We start from the raw sequence: 6897 nt of genomic DNA, 5'->3' as shown, positions 1-6897 counted from the left end.
TCGGGATTCATCAGACCATGCATCGCTCTGTCACCGCGCCAACGTCCAGTGCCGATGGTAACGTGCCAATTTCTGTAGTAGTTGCTGATGTCGAGGTGTTAAAACTAGCACAGAATGGGTGGTCGGCTGGGGTGGTCCGTCTTTAGGAGTGTTCGATGCACTGTGTGTTGCGACACAATTGTACTCTGCCCAGTCTGATGTTAGTTCCGCCTGTCCTGTCTTGCCAGTCTGCCCAGCCTAATTACGTCTGTAATGAAGGATGGCGGCCCAACCTCACGACGTCTAGTGTAAGTAGGCTGTTTAGGTTTTTATGTTGGTAACGCCATGTAGCGCTCTATATGAAAATCACTGGCTGTGCTATGTGCAGTCTGTGGCTGGTATGCATTGTTGTTTGCTATTGTAGTGTTGGGCAGCTGGATGTTAACAGCGCGAAGCGTTGCGCAGTTGGAGGTGAGCCGCCAGCAGTAGTGGATGTGGGGAGAGAAATGGCGGAGTTTTGAGAGCGCATGAGCTGGACGTGTGTCCATCAGAGACAGTAAATTTGTAAGACTGTATGTCATGAACTAATATATATATATATATATATATATATATATATATATATATATATATATATATAATGACTTTTGAACACTATTAAGGTAAATACATTGTTTGTTTCTATCGAATCTTTCATTTGCTAACTATGCCTATCAGTAGTTAGTGCCTTCAGTTGTTAGAATCTTTTATTTAGCTGGCAGTATTGGCGCTCGCTGTATTGCAGTAGTTCGAGTAACTAAGATTTTTGTGAGGTAAGTGATTCAAGAAAGATATAGGTTATTGTTAGTCAGGGCCATTCTTTTGTAGGGATTATTGAAAGTCAGATTGCGTTGCGCTAAAAATATTGGCTGTCAGTTTAGTGTTGATCAGAATAGGTAAAGAGCGAAATGTCTGAGTACGTTCAGTTCTGCTCAGCTGTTTCAAAATCAAATAATGTAAGAGGTTTATCAGCACAGTAATTCATTAATTTTTCAAAGGGGACGTTTCACTAGACGTTGTTTCTCCTCGGTTTCGTCATGCGTTGAAGACACTCACCGAAGCACTCCTCGAATACCCGATAAGTCGTGCAGTTTCCGAAGTGCTCGGGCCGAGCCTCCGCGCCTCGCTCAAACACAGACACATCGTTCGCATTCCCCATTACTCACATGGACAGCACGCTCAATGATATTACAAGCATCGTGCATGTGTCTCACTGTCAGTCATTCCGCGTCAGGTGATGCGTTGTCGCCTGGACGGATTTCTATCGATAACAGGTCGGTGCTCATAATGTCCTGGCTCATCAGTGTATATCTAACATAAGAAATTTTCATAGTACTAATGTTAATAACTTGTAGTAAAAACGTTTATCGTGGCAACGGCCTTGCCGCAGTGGATACACCGGTTCCCGTCAGATCACCGAAGTTAAGCGCTGTCGGGCGTGGCTGGCACTTGGATGGGTGACCATCCGGGCCGCCATGAGTTGTTGCCATTTTTCGGGGTGCACTCAGCCTCGTGGTGCCAACTGAGCAGCTACTCGACTGGATAGTAGCGGCTCCGGTCAAAGAAAACCACCATAACGACCGAGAGGGTGGTGTGCTGACCACAAGCCCCTCCTATCCGCATCTTCAGCTGAGGATGACACGGCGGTCGGATGATCCCGATGGGCCACTTGTGGCCTAAAGACGGAGTGCTAAACACGTTTATCGTTATGACGATATTGTATTCAGAACAGTCAAAGAGTATATCTGAAGAAGGAAACGTTGTCGTTGGACACGGACGTGCACAGTGCTGCTGAGTCTAGCGCGAGCTGTTGTGCAGTGGAGTCTGACAGGAGCGCTCAGGCGTAGTCATTGCTCGCGGCTTGTAATGCAGCACATTTTAAGGTACCAAACTGGAAAAATTGCATGTTACACCCCGGCATAATAACGGTGTTAACTGGGTATAGTGCAAAACACGTCTAGAAGGAATTATTATGAAAGAAAACAACTGTGAACCCAAAATTTTTTATCCCACAGCAACACTAAGAAGATCCTGCTGCCATGCACGTCGGCGATTATAACCTTACGCAACACCAGCAGCCACTCATTGAAATAAGACCAGCTCGTCCCCTGTCTCTAATGACCTCGATGTTGACGGGTCGACGGGGCTTAAAACCCAATATTCCTTCTTTTTTTTTTTTTTTTTTTTTTTTTTTTTTTTGCAACAAACAGCATCCGGATACTCTCCGTCAATTGTCTGTCAGTGTACAAAGTCACGTTTGCTGCCGAAAAATTGGGCTAGGGGGAGGCAGAGGCGACTGTAACTTTGACGATCTGTAGCGCCGTTGGATAATGTTTCTGGACACTGGTTCCTATTCTGGACTTTGTCCTCAAGACACTCTTTCCAATCCCTTGAAGTTAGTGGCAACATTTTCTACGATACCCAGGCGGAAAAAATGGCAACGCCAAAAAATAATTAATGTAGAGTAACGAAATTTCTGAAATACATTTGTCTATTTAAAAAATTCAAGTGATTAATATTGCAGGATCGGAGGATAATGTAAGCACGAGATAAGACGCTACAAACCGCTATGGCCGAGCGGTTCTACGCGCTTCAGTCAGGAACTGTGCTGGTGGTACGGTGCCCGGTTCGAATCCTGCCTCGGGCATGAATGTGTGTGACGTCCTTAGGTTAGTTAGGTTTAAGTAGTTCTAAGTCTAGGGGACTGATGACCTCAGATGTTAAATCCCACAGTGCTTAGAGCCATATGAACCATTTGAAGACGCTGCAAATGAAAAAGTTGGTGCATTAAAAAAATGTTAAAATGTGTGTGAAATCTTATGGGACTTAACTGCTAAGTTCATCAGTCCCTAAGCTTACACACTACTTAACCTAAATTATCCTAAGGACAAACACACACACTCATGCCCGAGGGAGGACTCAAACCTCCACCGGGACCAGCCGGACAGTCCATGACTGCAGCGCCTGAGACCGCTCGGGTAATCCCGGGCGGCAGTGGTGCATTAATAACTGGTGTAACCGCCAGAATGTGGAATGCAAGATACAAAAGTCCATGCATTACGTTTTACAGGTAGTGGATGTCAGTTTGTGGAATGGAATTCCATGCCTATGGCACTTGGTCAGTCGATACAGGGACGGTTTATGCTAATTGTGGATGATGCTGGAGTTATCGTCTAATGATGTGCCATATGTGCTCGATTGGAGACAAGCCAACAAGTCGACACTCTGTAGAGCATGTTGGGTTACAACAGCGGTTTGTGGACGAGCGTTATCCTGTCGGAAAACAACCCCTGTTTGCACCATTTACAAGAGCCTAAAAACTATTTTTTCTGTCAGCAAGGAAGCGATGGAGAACATACCGACCATAATTTCCAGTCTGCAAGTCCACGTTATTCTCGTGCCTACTGAAAGAAAACGTCAGTACTTGCTATCTACTCGGTGAGATCAGAACTATGACTATAAATAAAAGTTTCAAGCTCTAACTGATTAGTATGGTCAATAAAAGTTCACTCTCACAAACAGAATAATATTCCTGATAACAATAATAGTGTCCCTATTAGAAACAGCACTTCTGGCAGCTCAGAGGCGACCTCTAAGGTAAGTTCCAATTAAGATGGTCTGTCACCCTGACTTCAATCATCCAAGCTAATTTCTCGCCACAAAAGTGGAAAATAATCTCGCCACTCGTTTTTGTCAATATTACGGGTGGCACGCAAGCAGTTACTTTCGTGAAAACTGAGCTACCCTGAACGGATTACAGTCCTTACCAGTTCACTTCCCACTTTACTGAAAACGCGTTCGGTAGGTGCCTAGCTCTGACGTCATCCGAGGCAGAGGGTATGCCGGCGTTTGACTGACGTGGAGCCGGCCTCTGTGGCCGAGCGGTTCTAGGCGCTTCAGTCCAGAACGGCGTTGCTGCTACCGTCGCAGGTCGAATCCCGCCACGGGAATGGATGTGTGTGATGTCCTTAGGTCAGTTGGCTTTAAGTAGTTCTAAGTCTAGGTGACTGATGAGCTCAGACGTTACGTCCCATAGTGCTTAGAGCCATTTGAACCAATTTGAACTGACGTGGACAGATTGATAGCTCGGTGCAAAGTGTCTCACTCGCTGCCTCTCTCGCCTTATTTATATATGGGCGCAGCGGACCGCCGAACGGAACATCTGCTATCAACCGACTTAGGCCAAGGTAGCAGCATCTAAATGGCCCCTATCTCGGACACTTATTAAATAATATCTCCCTTATGTAACAATCTTCAATCTTCATAATTTTGATGTAATTATATTTAAGTTGGCTTTAGTTACTGAAAAAGTTTTTTCTCGTCTGCATTTAAACTTGGCCAGCTAGACTTTTTAGAATGAGACCGACAGTAGAATATGACCTCTGAGCTACCTCTTTAAGAGTCCTTGTATTGATTGTTATTTACACTAAAGTCTTGAAACTTCTTAAAGCTGTATTACGTGACGAATGTACTCAAGCACTGTAATTAGAACTTTCTGTCATAAATACAAATCATACTTAGTATTATGAATAGGGACGATTTCATTCCAACTTCAGTTTTTAATTAATTGCTTGAAAACTATTAGAGGAATCTTAAGGAGTTACATGGTTAATAATTTTATATCAACCTGAGGCTACAAACGTATATTAATCTTTCTGTGTCTAATATTTAGCGCCTTCAATTTTTGCTTAAAAACGCCATTTTTTACCAAAATATTGCACCGATCAAGTTGAGACTTGTAACTTTTGATTGTGACATACATTTGCACATTCTGATCAATTTCTAGCTGCATTATTTAGCGCCACTAATTTTTTTCTTAAAATAATGTATTTAGCGAAACATATTCATAAGATCATTTTGAGACTTCACAATGTGAACACTAGTATATTGAACCATATACTGACAAAGTTTGGAAACTCTTAGATTATAGCACAATAGTTTAGTTGCTAGGCGTAGACGCGTTATGATGACGTGGCGCTAGTAGCAGTTAACTGGGGTAAGTCCCGTCACACTCATTCGCCTCTGTATCTCTTACAATAATACAGCGCTTGTTTCGCCACACCTAGAACGCTGTTCATGAATCGCGGAACAACTGGTCGAATCACCAGATTGCCGCATAAATTTGCCGTCAGTGTGCATGGAATTACCACAAGAGTGCTCCTGTTGTCATACGCAACCGCAACAAAGACCATTACTCCAGTTGTATGAGGTGCATTCAAGTTCTAAAGCCTCCGATTTTTTTTCTCCGGACTGGAAAGAGTTAGAAACATGCGCATTGTTTTAAAATGAGGCCGCGTTCATTGTCAATACGTCCCAGAGATGGCAGCACCGTACGGCAGATGGAATTTTACCGCCAGCGGCTAGAATGAGAACTGTTTTAAATACTTAAAATGGCGTCGTTTTCCTTACTTGTACAGCATGCAATCATTCGTTTTCTGAATTTGCGTGGTGTGGAACCAATTGAAATTCATCGACAGTTGAAGGAGACATGTGGTGATGGAGTTATGGATGTGTCGAAAGTGCGTTCGTGGGTGTGACAGTTTAATGAAGGCAGAATGACGACCTGAAAATGCGAAAAGCGTCATCCAAGTGGGTGCCACGAATGCTGACAGACAACCACATGGCTGCCCGTGTGGCATGTTGCCAAGCAATGTTGACGCGCAACGACAGCATGAATGGGACTTTCTTTTCGTCGGTTGTGACAATGGATGAGATGTAGATGCCATTTTTCAATCCAGAAACAAAGCGCCAGTCAGCTCAATGGAAGCATACAGATTCACCGCCACCAAAAAAATTTCGGGTAACTGCCAGTGCTGAAAAAATGATGGTGTCCATGTTCTGGGACAGCGAGGGCGTAATCCTTACCCATTGCGTTCCAAAGGGCACTACGGTAACAGGTGCATCCTACGAAAATGTTTTGAAGATCAAATTCCTTCCTGCACTGCAACAAAAACGTCCGGGAAGGGCGGCGCGTGTGCTGTTTCACCAAGACAACGCACCCGCACATCGAGCTAACGTTACGCAACAGTTTCTTCGTGATAACAACTTTGAAGTGATTCCTCATGCTCCCTACTCACCTGACCTGGCTCCTAGTGACTTTTGGCTTTTTCCAACAATGAAAAACACTCTCCGTGGTCGCACATTCACCAGCCGTGCTGCTATTGCCTCAGCGATTTTCCAGTGGTCAAAACAGACTCCTAAAGAAGCCTTCGCCGCTGCCATGGAATCATGGCGTCAGCGTTGTGAAAAATGTGTACGTCAGCAGGGCGATTACGTCGAGAAGTAACGCCAGTTTCATCGATTTCGTTTGAGTAGTTAATTAGAAAAAAAATCGGAGCCCTTAGAACTTGAATGCACCTCGTAGGTACAGTGTGTCTAAAGTGCGCGTCATTTATGACGGCGGCCGAGTTTAGGTTCGTTCTGCGCATCTGACGTCACAAAACACAGTCAGCCAATGAACAGAGAACGACATTGCCAGAGCTCGACTGCAGTGCAGAGCATGGACGAGTGTCTTCAGTTTTAGAAACGTTCAGTCATAAGTAAAGTAATTGAACAAAAACATTGTCTTGATAGCAGAATCTCTTTTATAGAAAGTTTGGAAAAAGCATTCTTCATACCAGTTGCTTCATATTCTATTAATTAATTAAACCAAACAAGCAATAAGCCTCCTAACTCAGGCAATAGCAAGGAAAGGTGTTTGTATCATTCTCACTAACCGCTTTTTCGCAATAAAGAACAGCGGTAATTGTTATTTCCTTTTGTACTTCGACGAAACATGAGTAATTCATAGTCATACCAACAGTTTTTGTCGGTATTTTGCGTGATATTTTAAAGTCCTCAGGGAGATGCATTGAATGACGATCTGCGTTAGCGTAATGT

At 43.9% G+C, this 6897-nt stretch overlaps 1 pseudogene; it reads left to right on the top strand.

Annotated features, from left to right (window-relative positions):
• Nucleotides 1-1389: 1389 nt before the first annotated feature.
• Nucleotides 1390-1507, top strand: LOC126261284 (5S ribosomal RNA; annotated as a pseudogene).
• Nucleotides 1508-6897: the final 5390 nt, after the last annotated feature.

This window comes from Schistocerca nitens, chromosome 5 (assembly GCF_023898315.1).
Source record: "Schistocerca nitens isolate TAMUIC-IGC-003100 chromosome 5, iqSchNite1.1, whole genome shotgun sequence".
Lineage (NCBI taxonomy): Eukaryota > Metazoa > Arthropoda > Insecta > Orthoptera > Acrididae > Schistocerca > Schistocerca nitens.
This window is presented reverse-complemented; position numbering and strand designations above follow the sequence as displayed.